At 43.6% G+C, this 20,468-nt stretch overlaps 1 protein-coding gene across 1 annotated transcript in view; it reads left to right on the top strand.

The window, feature by feature from the left end:
- Positions 1 to 13,139: 13,139 nt before the first annotated feature.
- NCOA4 (nuclear receptor coactivator 4) overlaps positions 13,140 to 20,468 on the top strand; it is a 21,490-nt gene continuing 14,161 nt past the window's right edge. Inside the window, exon 1 of the mRNA XM_019806987.2 lies at positions 13,140 to 13,263. The gene's annotated coding sequence lies outside the window, so the exon portion shown is untranslated. The remainder of the gene's footprint in view (positions 13,264 to 20,468) is intronic.

Genomic DNA, 20,468 nt, shown 5'->3' with positions numbered 1-20,468 from the left:
GAGGTTAGAAGATGCTTGATGTTACTTTGGGCAAGTGACAGAGCCAGTGTGATATGTCCCATGGCCCTGGACTTACCCTACCCTGCTTCAGAAGTAACATGGGGGAGAAGGCCCAGACAGCCAAGTGGAATAGTGTTAAATGGAAACTGGACACATCAGAAAGCGCATATAAAAACTGATGAAATCAGAATTAAGTCTGTAGTTTAGTTACACTATTCTACAACTGTACCAATGTTGAGTTTTGGGTTTTGAAAATGTGCTATGATTATTTAAGATCGTATCACTAGGAGAAGCTGGGGGATGGTACACAGGAACCCACTGTACTGTTTTTGCAACTGCTTGAGTCTTAAATTATTTTAAGAGAACAAGTTTTCACGAAGTGGGAAAACGGGGCACCTGGCTGGCTCCATCAGAAAAGCATGTGACTCTTGATCTTGGGGTCATGAGTTGGAGCCCCACATTGGGTGTAGAGATTACTTAAATAAATAAAACTTTTTAGGGGCGCCTGGGTGGCACAGCGGTTAAGTGTCTGCCTTCGGCTCAGGGCGTGATCCCGGCGTTATGGGATCGAGCCCCACATCAGGCTCCTCTGCTATGAGCCTGCTTCTTCCTCTCCCACTCCCCCCTGCTTATGCTCCCTCTCTCACTGGCTGTCTCTCTCTCTATCAAATAAAAAAAAAACTTTTTAAAAAGTGGAAATAGGGCTCAAAGACACATAAACAAAAATGAATAGAGCACTGAGAGAAGAAAGCAAGATACAGAAAGACCAGTGTGCATAATGCCCTATGAATTGTGTTCCACGAATCATGCACACGCACATGTACGTGCAGACCATCTCAAGCAAGGCTGAATCTGTGACAGCCATGAGTTCAATCTAGACGAACGGACAGACTGGGAGACAGGTGGAAGAGAGGCACGCATGTGTGCATGTAAAATACATTTTAAAATAAAGGGAAAAATAAGGCCCGTTCAGTCTATAAAGATGAAAGTTGAAATAGGAGCAAACATTAAAAATCAATCTGCCAGGTTGCAAGACGTCTGAAGAGGGCTGCTCATTTGTTTTCCTTTCTCCCCACTCTCTGTGAGCAGCCTTCACCCTTGCTCACAACATCCTTTCCTCATCACTCAGGCTCCTGGGGGTGGGAAAGCAGAATCACCTTCCTGCCAGCACCTAATGAGTGGCAGATGAGCTCTTTCTAACCACTGCACTGAGTGCCAATGTCAGGATCTTTCTCCTGCTCTGGAATACTTGCATTAACCCAGATGTGAATCTCTCCTGTATGGCTGCTCTCTGCCAGGCACTGTGCCAGTCAGTGGGAGGGACATCAACAGAAATAAGTTATGGTTACTGAGTCACAGAGTTCTCAGCTGTAAACAACAGAACCTCCTGTAGTCTGTGTGAGCAGGAAAGGAATTTATTAAAGATAACGGGAAACTCACAGGCTTTGTGGAAGGCCAGAGATGTAGGCTTGGTTTGTCCAATAGAAACCCCAAACCCCACTGCCGATGGCTCCAGAAAGACCTCACTGTCACTGGTCACTGCACACTGGCCTCTAGAAACCCTTGTCCTAGGAGCTGCCTAGCCACCGCCGTCGTTCCTAGGTAAGTGGTTCCCATGCATCCTCTTTAAGGGAGTCCTGCTCAGTGGGTCTGGTTGTGGAACCGAGGTCACATGCCTGTGACAAAGATGCTAGGACAGCAAGTCCTAGCTGCTACCTATGAATAATGCGACTCATACCCTAGGAAGTTCTTCAAACTTGGTGTTACAAAAGAAACCAAGGGGCTACAAACCATGAAAAATATGCCCCTGCCTTCCAGGAACATAGAGGTGATGTGGTTCAAACATATGCAGATGAAAGCAGAAGTGCGCCAGAGCCTGTGGTTTCCTTGGTGAGTGGGGACACAGGCCTTCAAGGGAGCAGGAGAGTACCCCAAGCAGTGTTGGGGGGTGGTAAGACTGACTTTAGGGCTGGTAGAGGATGGTACCGGAGAGGGTCACTGTGGTCAGCTCTGAAGACCCCAGAGAGCCAAGTGGTTAAGAGGCCTGAGCTCTCCTCTGTGGATAGAGGACAACCCAGGGTGGAATTTTAGGCACTGTAGCAAGCTGTGGAGGGGGAGCAGTTAGGGACAAAATGGTGTAGTGAGTTGAATTGTGTTCCCCCAAAATTCACATGGTGAAGTCCTAAGCCCTAGTACCTCAGAATGTGACTCTATTGAAGATAGGGCCTTTATTCTTTTTTTTTTTTTTTAAGATTTATTTATTTATTTGAGAGAGAGAGAGCATGCATGTGCATAGTCGGGGGAGGGGCAAAGGGAGAGAGAGAACCTCAAGCAGACTCCCCACTAAGCGCAGAGCCCAAAGACCCAAGCCTGAAGCCCCAATCTCAGGATGCTGTGATCATGACCTGAGCTGAAATTAAGAGTCAGAGTCTTAACTGAGCCACCCAGGGGCCCCTGGAGATAGTAGTTGAGGGTAAAACAAGGATGAGCCCTAATCCAGGATGACTGGTTTCCTTTTGAGGAGGAGATTAGGAAGCAGATGGGCATAGAGGAAAGACCATGTGAAGACTCAGGGAGTAGAAGGCTGTCTGCAAACCAAGGAGAAAGCCTCAGAAGGAACCAATCCTGCCGACAGCTGGATCTCAGACTTCTAGCCTCTAGAACTGTGAGAAAATAAATTTCTGTTGTTTAAGCACACACACACACACACACACACACACACACACCCCAGTCTGGGATATTTTGTTATGGCAGCCTGAGCAAACTCATACACATGGTAAGTCCCTCAAATATACCAGGAGGCTCTGCTTGTTGGTGCCCCTTAAAAGCCATCCTGGGCATCATGGGAGCAAGTGGGGTTTTTTGGAAGATCATTGTTGAAGAACGAGAAGGAAGGCTTGCTTGATGCTGCAGGGAGTAAAGACTTAAGATTCAAGAAGAGTTCTGGGGAGTTCGAGCTGTTCTAGCCCAAGTGGCTTGTCAAGGGAAAACAGGGCGGCAGAGTGCTGCTCTCTCCTGCCCTGGAGGCTGGGTTTGGGTCATTCCCGCTCTCTCAGAATAGACTCCAAGAGGAGTGCCCTGGCGGCTTTGCTGAGTTGACCCACTGAGCTATTCTTACGCCTTCGTGAAGTCTGGCTTGGCCAACTGGCTGTGTGATTGGCATCTGTGAGTCACGTGCCTGGCCATCTACCACAGGACAAAGGCTCAGGAAAGCAGCTCTCCTCTCATCTGCTCTTTCAAGTCAAGGGCAAAGGAGGGGTGCGGATGGCAAAAGTAAATGTATAATTGGGGTAGAGACCTCATTTATGAACACCTAAAGCATCTAAAAACAGTTTCTTGTTGGTAGTCAACCTTCTGTAGGCACTGAATGTGTTCTTGGTGAGAGGTCTTTCTGAATAGTGCCAGATGGGTGGTTGCCCTCTCTTGTGTAAGTTTGGTGTGACTTTCCCTGGGTGCACAGGCCTGTAAAGTTTCCTGCTCATCACCATGGTAGGTAACTGTGATGTAACCTGTGGTATTTCACTTCATGATACATAGTGATCATTTGCTCATGGCATTTCATATTCTCTTACCTCCTTGGTTTACCAGGTTTTTGTTTGTTTTGTTTTGTTTTTGTTTTTGTTTTCTTGAATTAGCATGTTCTCAACCAGCCCTGTTCTTGGGCATTTGGATTTGTTTTTTTTTTTTTCCATTTTTCCACTGCAGTGAGCATCATTGAGGACTCCTTTGCTGTGCCATCCTTCTTAGAATCAAGTCCTCAAAGTGAACAGGTGAAGTCAAATGTTGTAAAGAGCTTTAAGAAGTTGGAGATGCACCATCACAGCCCTCTTCATAAAAATCGCTCAACATAAACCATCCTTGTGCATTTTACTTCCCATACATGCCTCTATTTCCCTCTGGGTATGAGAAATTGAATAATTATTCTTGCTATTCCATTATGGTTCTGTTTTATCAACATATTTACATTTCTTGTGTTATCAGTAAGTTGACATTTTTCATGTGTCTGCTCATCATTTCTATTTGGGCCCATGCATGTGCATGAGATGCCCCTTTATTTCCTTTGCCATTTTTTCTGCTAGAATGTTTTTCTTTTTCCCACTGAGACTTAGACAGAAAGTCTTCTTGTAATGAAATTGTTCTCCAAATTCAGTCATTGCTTTTTAATTTTGTTGATGGACTCACAACTTTTACATATTCAAACCTTTTTCTTTTATTTTTCTTTTCTTAGAATAAGACAAATATTTACCTATATTTCCTGTGATGAATTCATGATCTTATTGTAAAAATTTAGCCTTCGAATCCTTTAGAATTTATTTCATTGTGGGAACTAAAGTAGGAGATTAGTTTTGTTTCTTCCCAAATAGTCTCCCACTTGTTGTAATACCATTTACTGAATAATCAATCTGTACAGATTTCAAAGACTAAGTTTATTTTATATAATCTTTTATCTATATTTATAAAATATTTTCTGATTTTTCTGTTTCTGTTACCTATGTCTTTCTATTCTTATATCAGTAACACACTATTTCAAGAAGCATCTATTCATAATTAATTTTAATTTTAGAATTTACAGAACAATCATCCTCAGCCTATCTTCCTTTTTAAAAGGTTCCTGTAAATTCTCATGTTAAAGTTTGTTTATCTAGCTTGCTCATCTCAAAAGGCTGACAAAAGCAACCTGATACTTTGTTCTACAGATCCAGTATCAGCCTAGATGAGCTGATACATTCATGCAGCCCTGAAGGTGCCTTAATCATCTGGAAACAAGGTTCTTAGCCTCATGGTCTGAGAACTTCAATTAACCCAGTTGCCCCATCAGGTCTCCTAGTGCATTTTCTTTGTCTCTGTATCTTTATCAGTGTTTTAGTATCTTCCTGAAAGTCCCTTTACTGCCTCATTTCTGTCCTTTAAATTACATGTACTCTGAAAAAGCAGCTAAAGATCACCTATCCACAAGGGTTTCTTGAACCTCCTTTGTAATGAAATAGCACACTCTCACTGCACTATAACTTGGGACTCACATTTAACTCCTTTTCCAGTTTATTTCAAGCATTACGTGTAAGTCTTGTTCCTTTGCTAGATTACCTGAGGGTAGAAGCTCCACCTTTAAACCACCTGCCAAGTCCAGCAGGGATCCTGGTCCAGGACATTCATTCGGTGATTACCATCTGAATTCACTGGTTCTCTTTCCCAGCCCTGCTTTACATTGTGTAATGTTTTGGGCAGCCTCTGGGTTTTGGCCACCTTCGTGACTTTATGCAATGCTCAGTGCTATACCTGATAAGAACGCTCGTGTGATTTATCTAATGGTAGGTCCTGGCTTCTCAATTTGTTATATTATTGCAGCCTGGTAGATGTAACCTGTTGGCAGATGAAGGTCTTTGAATCTACATGAGAAGGAGGGTTAGGGCAGATACAGGGATGGAGTCAAACGAGGAACTTTAATAATGCCATTTATGTAAGACTAGTTCTCAACCCTTGCTGTTCGAGAATTTTGTGGAGGGTTTTTGAAACTTAGCAATGCTCAGGCCCCATCCCAGACCAGGTAAATCAGAATCTTTGGGGTAGGACATGCACACTTAAAAGCTTCTTGATCGACTCCTACACACAGCCAGGGTGGAAAACCATCGATGATTCCAAAGTAGTACTTCTCAAAGTTTAATGGGCATGCAGACCCTCTGGGAATCTTGTTAAAATACAGGTTCTGATTCTGCGGGCCTTGAGTGGGAGTGATGTCCACGATGGCTGCCGGGGTGCTGATGCTGCTAGTTCTTCCAGCACGCTTGGATCACCAAGGATCTAAAGCAGGGGCTCTCACCCTTGGTTGCACATTTAAATCACTTGGAGAGTTTCCTAAAAATATGGCAGGCTGGACCCTATGCTCAGAGTTTCTGATTTCATTGTTCTGGTGTGGGACCCAGAACAGGTGTAAATTTAAAAATACTTAAGATCTTTTACATGTGCATTTGGGGTTCAGAACCAGAGCAAAGTGGAGAAATGAAACATTTACCCAGAGATAATCCAACAGAAAAAACAAAACAAGAAACTTGGCTGCAGGCACCCTTCAGCTCATAACAGCTATCTGATTAAAGAGGAAGGCCTTGTTTTTTTTCTTGAAATGTCTGTTCTGAAATCAAATTTGGAAGGATTTAAGCTTGCTGAAGAAAATATGATCAGTGGCATGAACTGGACAGTACCGGCATTTAGCTGTGGGTGAACTCAGAAGCACTTTTCTTAGACACCTTTAATCATGATGAGCTTGTCCCTCTCTGAGAGGGGTGCAGATGGCAAGGGCTGGCCCATGTTACGTGACTTGGGGACTCCAATGACGCTGCCACAATGCCTCATGTATTATTTTAGAATCCACGGATCTCAGTGGAGTCGAACACTTGCCAAACTCCAAGTGGAATACTAAGGTTTGTGAGGAGTGTTTTTGTGGCCAAGATGGGCTAACTGCTGCCACAAGGAAGTCTCCAGCCAGTAGGGCCAATAGGGGATTGGGCTCTGTGGGCTGCTCTCTGAAGAATAGCCACTCCCTTCTTTCAAATTCCCATCCTGTCGGGGATTTAGTTTTTCAGTTCTTTCTTTCTTTTCTTTCTTTCTTTCTTTCTTTCTTTCTTTCTTTCTTTCTTTCTTTTTCTTTCTTCTTTCTTTCCTTCTTTCTTTCCTTCGGTAAAATATATAAAACATAAAATTTACCATTTTAACCATTTTTTAAAATTTTTTTTAAAGATTTTATGTATTTATTCGACAGAGAGAGAGAGACAGCCAGCGAGAGGGAACACAAGCAGGGAGAGTGGGAGAGGAAGAAGCAGGCTCCTAGCGGAGAAGCCTGATGTGGGGCTCAATCCCATTACGCCGGGATCACGCCCTGAGCAGAAGGCAGACGCTTAACTGCTGTGCCACCCAGGCGCCCCATTTTAACCATTTTTAGGTGTAAAATTCAGTGGCATTAAGTACAGTCACATTTCTGTGTAGCCATCTGCAGAACTTTTTCATCTTCCTAAACTGAAACTCCGTACTCATTAAACAACTTTCTGTTCCCTCCTCCTCCCAGTCCCCGGCAACCCCCATTCTACTCTGTCTCTATGAATTTGACAACCTTAGGAACCTCATATAGGTGCTATCGTACAGTATTTGTCCTTTAGCGACTGGCTTATTTCAATATAACGTCCTCAAGGATCCTCCGTGTTGTAGCATGTCTCAGAATTTCCTTCCTTTTTGAGGCTGAATAATGTTCCATACATGTGGGGTGCTTCTAACCCAGGCTTATTTCCCTCAAGTAGGTTTTGAAACTTGGCAACTATTTTATTATTAAATGTCTATATCCAGATGGGTCGTACTCAGGATAGGAGATAATACCCAATCATCCAAAGGTATTCTAGCAGTTAGGCAGTGTCACTTCAGCCTTGGCTTGTGGCCATTTGCAAGAACAGGAGTGGCTGTGAGCACAGCAGAGGGATTGCATGTGAAGGTGCAGAGGATGGTCTGTAATGTGCTTTACACTCTAAGCCCTGTGTCACTTCACTGCTCAGTTTAACTCAAGTCAGCACAAAGGTCGTGTAGATGTTTTCTGCTGGATTACTGTGGACACCAAAGGTCTAGTGCTTGGTGTGATAAAACAGAGAGTACCCAAATTGTCCTGTTTCCTCAGCAGCTATGTCCACAAGAGCCACTCTCCAGACCCCTCCCCGCAGTCCGTCTGATGCCTTCATGCCAGCCTTGGCCTATAGCATTTTGCAAGAACAGGAGCTGTTCTGATGACAGAAGCATTGGCACAAATAGTGTTTCCCAAACTTGCCTGATCACAGACACAGCTGGAAGATTGATGAAATGTAGATTTCTGGGGCCCATCCCAGAACCTACTGAATCAGAATCTATAGGGGCAAAGGAATCTGAATTTTAACAAGTGTCTCAGAGAGACTTGTGGCACTACCGGTGAGTAGAGGAATGAGCCCTTGAGTTAAACACCTGAGTGCTACAGATTTTAAGTGTCTGGAAAATTCCAAAAATATGTATTGAGTGTGCCCCACGTTAAGTGCTTAATGGAACAAGGATAATGGATTGGAAGACTGGCTGGCTGGCTGGCTGAAGCAGGTTTCCAGGTATTGCCTTGATTGGGCCACCACATATTACAACTGAACCTTGGTTTTTGTTGTTCCAGAAATCTAACATTGTTTTTGTATAAAGTGTCAGTGTGGCTCTGGAGTGTGATTGTATCAGCCCAAGTTAAGGGCTAGTGAAACGTTCCTCTCTGATATAAGAGTGCATCTCCAAAGAGGCCAAGGCATCCACGTCCCCGGATTTGGCACTCCCCGACCCTGGTCAGTGCTGCATCATCACAGCTATGTCAATACAACCCTCTTCCAGGGGTCCCATGGATCTAGTATAGAGAGTGAAGTGAGAAAAGCCCCAATGCTAAAGTCAGAGTTACTAGGTCTGACCCTCCACTCTCTTGTATACCAGCTGTGTGACCGTGATAAATTTCTTAATCTCTCTGAGCCTCAGTTTACTCATTGTAAAATAGGGATAATCAGGTGAATGTGAAAATTAAATGAGATTTTAAATATAAATTAATTAACTCAAATATGTAATGCCTTCTCTCTGCCAGTTCTGTGTCCCCTGAGCCTAGGTCAGTAGCTGACATCTAGTCTGGGCTCAAGGTGCCCCTCCCCTCTTTCCTGCTACATTGCCTATCCCATTTGGACACTGCTCCACATGGAGGAAATGTGTGCATTTCTCCCTACTGTTCAGAGCCAACTCCTTTGCCCTGTAATTGTCTCACAACCTACCGAGTTTTTCTCATGAACTTTTAAAAATAAATTTATTTATTTATTTGCCACAGCAAAATAGAGGGTTTGATTACATTTTGTCTGGGAGAATTTTTTGACCTATTGCATTTTCTAGGGGATGCTGTCCAGATCTCAAGCTGCCCAGCGGTTGTCCAACCTGAGCTTGGAGGCCCAGGCCCATACTGCCCTGGTCTCCCCAACTGTCCAGGACCCCCACCCCAGGTACCCTGGGAAAATCTTTTTCCATTTCTCATTATGGTTTTTACTCTTTGGGGAGAGTATCGAAATGTCCTTTTTTGTTAAAATAAGTCAAGGGACACCTTTTGGAAGGAGACAGTATATCACAAAGGGCCCTGGGGATAGCTGCTTCTATGTACACTTTGGGGAGAAGCAACTTAAATCTGGGGTTTATGGGTCTGTTTCTGGAGAGCAATGAGCTCTAACATTGTTTGCACCCTTGAATGTGTGGGTGGATTTTCCCAGGGAGATGGTCCTCATGTAACAGCACTCCAACTGGTCCTAAGGGTTGACTTGCTTCAAGCTTAGGCACTCCTTGCTTGCTGACCTAAGTCCCTTGGTTTGTAGCAGGACTAACCTACTTTCCTTGAGATTTTGCAGACCACTGACTGGCCTTGAGGAATGAAGGACCAGACTTTCCCAGGAGATAAGTCCTGACCACATTTGAAAACAGCCGCCACTGATGGCAGTAAATCTGTTCAGCTTGTCGACATATGGCGAACCACGTGAGCACCAGCGTCTCCTGCACATAGTGCCACCTCACCATTTCCCCTGCTTTCCCCTTTATGGCTCTCTAGCTTCACCTGGATGGAGAAGATGGTCTTTGGGACATTAGTCCACCATCTTCCCAGGTTGCCAGCTTCCCGAATAAAACAACCTTTCCTTTCCCACCATCACTTGTTTCTTAAGTATTGATTTTAGAGCAGCGAACAGCCAAACCTGAGTTCGGTACTGGTTCTCTGTCTGGTAACACCTAGCCTTCATCAGATTCTTTCTGAGTTCCATGATCCCCACCTGGAATGATTTTTTTTTAATGATTTAAAAAAAATTTATTTGAGAGAGAGAGTGAGCGCATGCACATGAGATAGAGCACGAGCGGGGGGTGGGAAGGGGCGGTGAGGGGGGAGGGTGGGGGGAGAGAGGGAGAAGCAAACTCCCTGCTGAGCAGGGAGCCCCATGAGATGACACGAGGCTCGATCCCAAGATCCCAGGATCATGACCTGAGCCAAAGGCAGAGCCACTCAGGTGCCCCCCACCTGGAGTGATTCTTTGTTTCTCTTGGCTGAGCCAGCTCCTATCCTAACTGGCCTCCATGCCAAGGACAGTTCCCTTTCCATATTCAAGCAGCAATAAAGCTGGCACAACCTGAGTAGGGAGAGCAAGAAGAGTCAGGCCGGAACAAGTTGCCTGGCCCCACAGGAGCCCAGATCTGCTTCTGGGCCCGTCAGAACTTACTGCTATCTTTCTGTGCATGCAGAGCAGGATGGAATTTAAGAATGATGCCAGGGATGGTCTATGTGTTGATTGTTCAGGTTCTATGTGTTCAGGTCCAGGTTCCTGAAGGTGGCACTTTGGTGTTGCCAGTCAAAGAGTGACCTTAGGTTGATGATGGGCATCCCAGACAGTTGGAGTGCAGGCTGCTTCCACCACAGAGCTAGTCCTGGGGAGGCCAGGCATCCTATCCTTTCTAACAGGCCTTGCTCTTGTCTTAGCGACAGCCCTACTACATCTGTGTTTATGACAAAAGCCAAGTACCAGAAAATCTTCAACAAGGAGACCCGCAGCTATAAGGTGGCAGAACAGAATCACCCAGAAAGGACTTGTATGTCAGTTGAATGGATAATGTAACGTGCTTGTAGTGGGCCCAGGGCTCCCAGCCTGAGAGGGCCCAGATTTTCCCAGGCCAGGCCTTTTTCCTCTTTGGCCTCTAACAATCTATGATTGCGTAACCCTATCTACCAGTAAAAAAGTTTTTGAGCAAACATTTAAATCTGTGTATGCATTTAGTTTATAAATTATTATGCATTAGTTTATAAATTATGTATGTATTATAAAGCATGCAAACACTTAAAGGAGACAAAAAGTGAATATGAATAAAAGTTGTAATGTTTTTATAATATATACTGCAATAAATCATTGTATGTCTCCTCCTTAGGGGACCACTGCTGCTTCTGTCATTTCTGATATGTCCGCAGTCTGCTGCCCTGGTGTCCAGCTACCTGGTAAACAATCCAAAAAATACATGTGTCTTCAAGATGAAATCAGATCCCTCATTTTCTTTGAGGTTTTTCATGTTTATCCTTCCTTCCTCTTCTTCAGATAGCATCCTCCATACTGTGTCCCACATATACCTTTGTGTTTGCTTGAGGATAGGACAGGTTTTGGTTTTTTTTTTTTTTTTTTAAAGTAAGCTCTAAATGCAATGTGGGGCTTGAACTCATCACTCCAAGATCAAGAGTCCCACGTTCTACCAACTGAGCTTGCTAGGCACTTTAAGGTTAGGGCAGTTCAGAGCAGGACAGCCTGGGAGAAGCGCCTCCAAGACCACACACATCCTGATGGGATGTTAAAAGGCGGGGGACTCTGCCTTGTAGATAGAAACGGCTTGGGTACAAGGCTCTAGTATCTTTTGCTGCATAAAGATCACCCCAAAACTTCAGAACTTAAAACAGTGACAATGTTGATCATCTCTTGCTGTTTCTGTGTTAGAGAATATTTGTTTACTCAACAGCTCTTTACAGAGTGCCTGGACCAGGTAGTGATCCGAGCCTGGGGCTAAGCAATGAACCAGAGAAACAAGCTCTCTGCTGTCCTGGGGCTTAGAGTCCAGTGTGTACGTGACAGGTCACAAACAAGCAAACAGTCCTCTGTTGAACAAACTGTGGGCAATCAGAAAAGAGCTTTATTTTTCCTCTGCCCCTGAACCCTACCTGTTTAAACATGCTGTGTGGACTAGTTGAGCAATCTAGGCAGGCCCGTTAGTGTTTTTGCTCCTCAGATAATTAAAAAGTGCTTTGGTCACTTTTAGTTACAAAAAAGTATCAATCCAGAGTCTGTATCTGAATTGAAGAGGGGGACGGGAGAATTAAGGGTCAGGTACAGTCTTAGCTCCCTCTGCCAGTGGCCGTGCTTAGAATGATTTTCTTCCTCTTGGGGCTTTTGTGGACTTCAACACACCCTGCTGCTCCTCCTGCTGCAAAGCTCCCCTTCCAATACAGGCTATGATGCTGTCTGCTGAGATTGCCTTGCCCCTTTTTAACTCTGGGATGGGACCTACTCAGAGGATCTTTCACCTTGCTGAGAAACATGGAGAGCAGAGAGCTGAGTATTGGGGACTTCTGTCAAAGCTGAGACAGAAAGATTCCTATATTAATATCTGATCACAAATAAACAAAAAAGTTACAATGTGGGTAATGCCGTACTGCGCAAATTTTGAGCAGAGGTACAGAGTGGTGGGATGTGGAGAATGGTATGATGTGTTGCAAAGGAACAGACGCTTTGGAGTCAGATGATGTGGCTTGGAATCGACTCTGACATTAATTTTCTTTCTTTCTTTCTTTCTTTTTTTAAAGATTTTATTTATTTGACAGAGATAGAGACGGCCAGAGAGAGAGGGAACACAAGCAGGGGGAGTGGGAGAGGAAGAAGCAGGCTCTCAGCAGAGGAAGCCTGATGGGGCTCGATCCCATAACGCCGGGATCACGCCCTGAGCCGAAGGCAGACGCTTAAACCGCTGTGCCACCCAGGCGCCCCTGACATTAATTTTCTAAAATTAAAAAGAAGTTGTAGCAAAATATGCAGGATGTACAATTTACCATTTTAACCATTTTTGGAGTTTACAACTGAGTGGAATTACAAACGTTCACGTTGTTGTGCAATCATCGCTACATCCATTTCCAGAACTTTCCATCATCCCAAACTGAAAGTCTATATTCTTTATACAATAACTCGTCTCCCCCAGCCTGTGGCAACCACCAATGTGTTTCCTGTCTCTATAAATCTGACTTACTCTAGGGTACCTAAGTGGAATCATACAGAATTTGTCCTTTTTTGAGTCTTCTGACATTTATTTTTGCAAGCATATATTAAAGCTAAAATCTATCTTATAAGGACATTTGTTGTGAGAGAATCATTTAGGATAATCCTTGTCACAGAGTTTGCCTTCAACAATTTTGCTTCCCTTAATGGAATTTATTCAGGAAAGGTGAAAAGGGCAGGGCCCTCGACGGCCAGAAAGAGCGTCCGCCTGCGCTCTGTGCTCTCTAGAGGGCGGATAAGGGCTTTGCGCCGACCCGAGCGGAGATCTCGCGAGACTGTCAGATGTGTGGCGTGAGGCGTGGGAGGAAGGTTGTGCTCTCGCGAGAACTCTTCCTTTTCGGCCCTTTACTTGATCGGGCCGGTCTGTCTCCGAGGAGGGTTTCACTCCGACCGCCAGGCGCGACGCTTGGAGCTGGTAAGAACCGCAGTGGCCCGCGGGGTCGGCGCTCCTCCCCCAGCCCTCAGGGCGAGGGCTGGTCCGGGGCGCCATGACCGCTTGCTTGACGGGCCTGGGCCTGCCTTTCCCGGCCGGCCTTTCCCTCGACCTGGCCGACCCCGGGGGGGGTCACCTTTTCCTGACTGTTAGCCGCTCTGGGCCTGTCCTCTCCCCAGCCTTCGACACTAGCTCTGCCCGGGGCCACCACCTTCTGCCTGCCCGCCCCTTCTCCCGGCCCCGGGAGTGACAGCTGCAAGGTTTTGCTTGCTCTCGCCAGGGCTTCATGGGGGCGAAGAGGGTCCCGTTTTCCAGAACGGGCCCGGAGCATATCCATTCCCCAACCGTTGGGTAGAAGCGCGAGAAAGATGATGTTTTTCCGGCCTTTTTCTGCCAACACGGCGTTAGCTACCGTCTTCTGTAATACTCCCCACAATCCCTGAGCTTGATTCTCTCCTTTTTTACAGATGAGAAGAGCAAGGTTTGCTCATTCCTTGATTCATCCCACCAGTAATCATTTATTCATTGCCTGTGTGTTCAGGGTATTGAGGCTACAGCGATGAAAAAAAAAAAGGGCATAACCCTTACTTTCGTGAAAGTAAATTTCTCTGGTGGAACAACAGTAATATAAACAGTCTTACGTGCCATGCGATATAACGTATCAAGAATGACAGCAGTCAACGCTAGAGTGTCAGATTGAAAAAGGTTTTTTCACAATACCATTTAACGATGTTTTCTAATCAGGGTAAGGTTCACCACAGCATAACTGTCTTTTGGATAGATTTAGTTTTCCATCACCCATTTGGTAATTTGGAAATGTGGTTGTAAGGACTCTTGAATTATTTCTTGGGATGAGGATGAGAGAGGTAATCATAGTTGGCTCATTTCTGTACTGGGGTCCTAGCGTGACATTTCTGAACTTTAAAGACTGTCAGACTCTTTGAGGAAGATTTATCCAAATGCTCAGTGGAGGTGGGGGTGGTGCATGTACCTTGTGGCTTAGGGAAGTTACTTGGTTTGCTCTTTGGAATGTTTGCTAGCTTGTCTATTTGTTAAGATAAGGGAGATAATATATGTAAGCTCTAGCCCAGTAATATTCCTTACATTTTATTTCTCCTTCCCCCTCTTCTATGGGACTTTTATCCTTGGGTCTTTAGGGAAAATCCTAGGGGTCTAAAGTTTTACGATATTTTGTATCTAAATAAATCTCTCCAACTACATTATTATTGTTGGGCAAATAGGTATTTCAAAAGTGGAAAAGCACAGTGAGCTATGTAAGGGAAGGAAAATGTGACTCTCAGAGGGGGAGGAGATATCCTATTTTAGAATTACATAGGACACGCCTAGCCACCCCATTTTATTAAATCAGTTTAGCTGTGCCAGAATTTCAGGAACCTGTGTAGGGGCTTCAGAAAACTGTGCAGGATATTCTGACACATCCCTACCCCCATCTGAAAGCCTCTTGGCTAGTGTTTTATAATAATTTCCCTGCTAGAGTAAGGGTTAGCATACTGGAAAACATTCAGAACCAGTCATCATTGCTGCTGGTGGATTTTTAACTCTCAATGTCTTATTTCAAAGATTAGTATTTTCTGCTGAATTTTTGGTGAATCAATGACACAAATTCTCCTCTACGCAGCAAGTTCATCATTTTACCCTCAGGGACTGTCATAAGTATATGTCAGCATAGGCACTCAATAAATATTTGTTGAATGAATACATAAAATCTCAGTACTGAAGTGATCCGTTTAACATACGTTGTATGGCTAAGGACCTTAGACTCAGACCTGGGATTAAATCTTGTTTCCTCTACTTGGAAGCTTGTGATTATAGGTAATATATATTTAACCTCGTCAAGCCTTAAGTTCTTTATTTTTAAAAAACAGTGGTGATAATATGTACTTTAAATATTTGTGAGGACTAAATGAAATAATGTTTAGAAAAAGAAACCCTTGGCACATAGATGTGTTAAATACTTACTGAATTCATTCAACAAGTATTTATTGAATACCTACAGTATAACAGTGAACAAAAAGACAAAGTTCCTTCCTGTGTGGAACTTACCTTCTAGTGTGTTTTCTGAAGTGGGGTCAGAAAATAAATGGTTTTTACATGTCAGATTGTGATAAGTACGATGGAGAAAAATAAGATATATTAAGGGGGGAGTGTGTGGAAGGAAGATTTATTTTGTATAGGATCGTGAGGAGTGGCTTCACTGAGAAGACAGCCTAAGGAAGTGGTCAGACACTCTTAAGGAAATGAAGTTGCATAAGGATATCTGGAGGAAAGTGCAAGGGCCCTGAGGTGGAAGGATCCTTGGTATGCTGGAGGAGCAGCAAAGAGGCAATTGTGGCTGGACTGAGCAAGCAAAGAGAAGAGCAGGTGAGGAGGGAGGAGTGGGAAGCAGTCATGAGGTTTCTGCAGGAATACTGGAGAGATATAATGGTGACTTATTAAATTGATGAGCTACATAATAAAATGTCTTCTTTTATTAGCATACCCCATTCTCTGACCAAAAGTAATAAAAGTAGCTACAGATATCCCATGCTTTTTTCCCCCCTACTTTTTTAAAGCTTGCATTATGCTATTTTGCTTTTATGAAAGACCTGCATTCATATCTGTTTTCGCTAAGTGAAAGAAATCCAAAGAGGATTTTTGCTTTTATGAAAAAGGGCAAAAACCAAAAATGATGTTCACTATTTGTTTTGCAGTGAGCCAATATAGAGGCAGTATGCACCCCAGCAGTATGCACCCCAGCAGCTAGAGTGGCACCGCCAAGCTCCTTCCCTGGGAGCTAAACTCAGTATCTTCAGCATCAAGCCACCGCAGCTTTGAACAGTGCCTCTGAGGACCAGGGCTTTATCTCAGTTAATTTTGTGCATCCATTTGACTTTTTCAGAAGAAGTATCCCAAGCCTCAGAGAATAAAGATTTGTCACTATGCATGATATACAATAGCATTTGCTCCTGGTTTAGAGAGTGAAATAAGTGAATTCAGTATCTCTGTTCGCATACCAGTTAGGTTGCAAGTCTAAAGTGACTATAATAAGGCACCAACCAATATGTATGTATTGGATTAAGTTCAGTTTCATGGAGGCATTATAGAGGTCCATGGCATTTTTATTACTATTACTGCTACTTTTTATCCCTCTTAAAGCTTATGTCCACAACTTTCATTTTGGCTTTGTTTTCATTATGGATATGTCTGAATACTTTGTTTCAGTCTAGAACACACAAACAGAACACACAAACAAGGTGAGTGACCTAGGTGATATGGGGGCCAAGTTGAGCACTTTTCCTCTAGTGAGTAGCTTTGAATAGTGTCTCTAAATAGTATGCTTGTCAGAGGAGCTGCCATATAGTTCTTCTCAGCTTTGCTTGTTAAATTAAAACATTCAGTCATAATTTATAAACATCGCATCTAGTCTGCAGTACCTCAGAGCCTGACATGGTATTCATCCTCTTTGAATTAGGTAGATTCACTGGCAAGAGAATAAAATAGCTATTTTTTTAACAGCGTTTCAACTTTCTCTTTTTTTTTTAAGATTTTATTTATTTATTTGACACAGAGAGAGAGAAAGAGAGAGTGAGCACACGGGCATACACGATCAGCGGCAGGGAGAGGGAGAAGAAGGCTCTCGGCTCAGATCCCAGACCTGAGCTGAAGGCAGATGCTTAACCTACTGAGCCACCCAGATGCCCCTACAATAGTTATTTTGAGGGTGTTCTTTTTGCTTCTGATGAGAATGATTCATTCTAATTCTCTTAGCCATTCTTATCCCAAGTCATCATCCCTGATTTTGGCTGAGTTGATTATTCAGTGGAATCAAGACTTTCCTCTCTGGTACTAGAAGTATGTTTGGGGACACTTGAGGCTCACTATTCCTCTTATCCAGCATTGCCTAGAGTGCTCTACAAATGTGACATTTTGGTTCAGTGAAGAAGCGAATAACTGACCAAATGTGTTAAAAGGTTTTTGATTGTCAGTTTGGTCATAGATAATAAATTAAGTCTTTTACTCTTTGGACAATTACTGATTTCATAAGAACATAATCTTAGATATATTTTGACTTTAATTTTGACATCATTGCTAGTCCCCCAGGCTTTAAAGAAAAAAATATTATATCAGTTGTTCACTTCCTGTGGGAAGAACCACAAGATATTTATCATAAAATCAGGGATAAAATGGTATTATTACTGTGAAGGTAGATAAGTAACATGTTTTCCTATACTTGACTGTATTATGGCCAGAAGTTTCAAGTTGAAAATAGAGCAGGGCCTCAGTTCTGTAAGCCTACCAAACTTCTGTGATGTCAGCTAGAATTTCTGTGGTACTGCAAAAATCTGAGGAAAAAATAAAATCCTGAGTTGGCTGTAAAAACAGTTAATATTTCCTCTTTAACTCACAGACTTCCTGATGTTTGTGAATCTGTATAGCTGAGCTCAGGAAAGACGCTTTATATCAGTGCCTGTTCTGGAATCACGGTTTCAGTGGCAGTACCCTTGCTAGTTTTGTCTTGTTTGAAAGAAAACTAAAAGTAGTGTTAGACTAGAAACGTTTCCACCTCTCAAAAACCTTCCTGAATTAATGCAGGCCTTAGTGTGACATCAAGTTGATTATCTATGTTTAAAGAAGAACTATGCTATACGTACTGTGGCTAGTCTGAACTTGAACATTTGTTTATCATTTATTCATCTATCCATTTTTCAAACATACATGAAGTCTCTGTTGAGTTTAGGGTAACAACATTGCACAGCTTTGGGGCCACCATTCTCTTTATCTCAATGCAATAGAGCATGTAGAGTGAAGGGGGTTGGTAATGCCAAGACGCCCGTATCAGGCTATCTGTTCCGCATTAGGGTGTACAAAGCCAAATAAGACATGGTACTGTCTCTTGGGAGTCTTAAGCTAAGGAGGCAGATATGTAACATGTAAGTAGAGTAACATGTTGCAGGTGTCCTGATGGAAACCTGTACAGATTAGAGTAGGTCCAGAGGAAGGAGCAGTTAACTCTGTTGGCCAAAACTATAGGGGAGTGGGTGCTTAGTCAGGAAAGGCTTCATAGTGGTCGGACTTGAGCATTGTTAGAAAAGTGGACAGGTGGGTAGAAGGGAACTGGTGTTGCTGGTGGAGAGCGCTGGGAGAGCCAAGCTGGACAAGGTGAACCAGCCTGGACTGTGCATAGAATAGCTGTGTAGCAGGTCACAGTGAGGGGGCTGCCCTGAGGAGATGGCGGGAGAATCATGTTGGAGCAAGAAAATAGAGAACTTTATTGCCTTTATAAGAAATTTGGACTTTATCCTGTAGGCAAGTGGGGAGTCATTGGAGAATTATAGTTTATGTTCTCTTTAGATGAGATGATCTATTAGGAGTGGATGGTTCTCTTATTCTGAGACAGCATAGAAATCTTGAAGCAGAAGAGAGGTGAAATCCCCTTTAGAGCGTAAACATTTTATGAAGATGTAAGGGCAAATAATGAAGTTTAAGGGAGTCAATGGGAGCCTGCAAAGTGGTTTGAATGCAGAATTCTTCTAGATTTCTTTTTTATTGATTTTTTTTTTTAAAAGATTTTATTTCTTTATTTGACAGAGATAGAGATAGCCAGCGAGAGAGGGAACACAAGCAGGGGGAGTGGGAGAGGAAGAAGCAAGGCTCCTAGCGGAGGAGCCTGATGTGGGGCTCGATCCTATAACGCCAGGATCACGCCCTGAGCCGAAGGCAGACGCTTAACCGCTGTGCCACCCAGGCGCCCCTTATTAAGATTTTTTATTTATTCACTTGAGAGAGACAGAGCAAGAGCATGAGCTGGGGGGAGGAGCAGAGGGAGAAGAAGCAGACTCCCTGCTGAGCAGGGAGCCTAGGACCCTGGGATCGTGACCTGAGTGGAAGGCAGACGTTTAACCCACTGAGCCACCCAGGCGCCCCTGGAATTCTTCTAGATGTTTCTAATTTTTTACTCCACAATCTTTTTATGTTTATGTAATATTGAATAAATCACATCATTGTACTAACAACTAATGCTGACATAAGCTGACAGAACAAACACTGACTCTCAGTAACTGTAACTCAGGAATTCAAGTGAGGGAGAGCTGGAGCATTTAGTGTGTGGAGGCGATGGTCGGGATCTTTTAGAAAGGGTGTAGAGACTGTTGGTTACGTAGGTGATAGTCTCAACACAGTTTCTACTGTATTTACATTGTGAGTATTTTATAGGGGCACCTAAAGATGCAAGTTCTTGACAGTTATATTTTGATAGACTGAGAATTCCTCCTTTCTAGCCATTTGACTTAAAGTACAAAGGGGCAAAAAATTTAAACTTTCATCATTTAGGAGTATGTCTATTTTTTTTATCTTTACAAAATGTGTTATCCAATGAAGAAGAAATTGTTTTCTCATTATTTTTGGTAATGAATGTCTGAAATGGGATCCCAGAAACCTTGTGCATCATCAATAAAACAGGCACCTCCACAAACTCTGTTCATCTGAAATCTGAAGGTTGCTCACTGAAGGTGATGGCCTTTAGTGTTTGCTTTGCTTTCTGTCATGTGGTTTTGCTTTACTCTTAACTGTTTACAAAAATAGTTTTATGTGCATAGAGAAGAGCAAATATTTTACTTTAATAAAATTGATTGAAAGGGAATGATTAGTGCTGTCTAGATTTTGTCTTCTGGCCTGATTGGATATGAAGGCTATTAGGGTCGTTTTTTGGAGAAAAGGGCACCAAACTAGATGTACTGTGAGCATGATAATCAGACAGGAATACTGTATGCCAGGTACTGTCCTAAACATTTTACATATAATTCATGCAATTCTTATTGAGTTGGCGACAGTAATAATGGACACCTGGAGCAAAAGGCGAGGGCTGAACCCCAGTTGGGCTGACGGTGGTGATCTCGGGAGGCCTAAACTACTGGGCAGGGACATTCCAAGAATAACTTGGTAAGCCTTCAGAAGACCCACGGTTATTTCTCTGTAGTGATTAGCAGCAAAACCCTTAAGTTGTAGACGTCTTCACGATTTGGGGAGGGGAGCGGGGTGGGGGGAACACAGGCTAAGAGCTGGAGCAGCCGGGCCGAGGGGAGGCTGGAGAGGAGCCCTCCAGAACCGGCTTCCGGAAGCGGGGGCGCGGCAACGGAGGAGCCACGCCGGAGCTTTGCTAGCTGCTAGGGGGGCCGGGGGGGGGGGGG

Source organism: Ailuropoda melanoleuca, chromosome 6, assembly GCF_002007445.2.
Source record: "Ailuropoda melanoleuca isolate Jingjing chromosome 6, ASM200744v2, whole genome shotgun sequence".
Taxonomy (NCBI): domain Eukaryota; kingdom Metazoa; phylum Chordata; class Mammalia; order Carnivora; family Ursidae; genus Ailuropoda; species Ailuropoda melanoleuca.
This window is presented reverse-complemented; position numbering and strand designations above follow the sequence as displayed.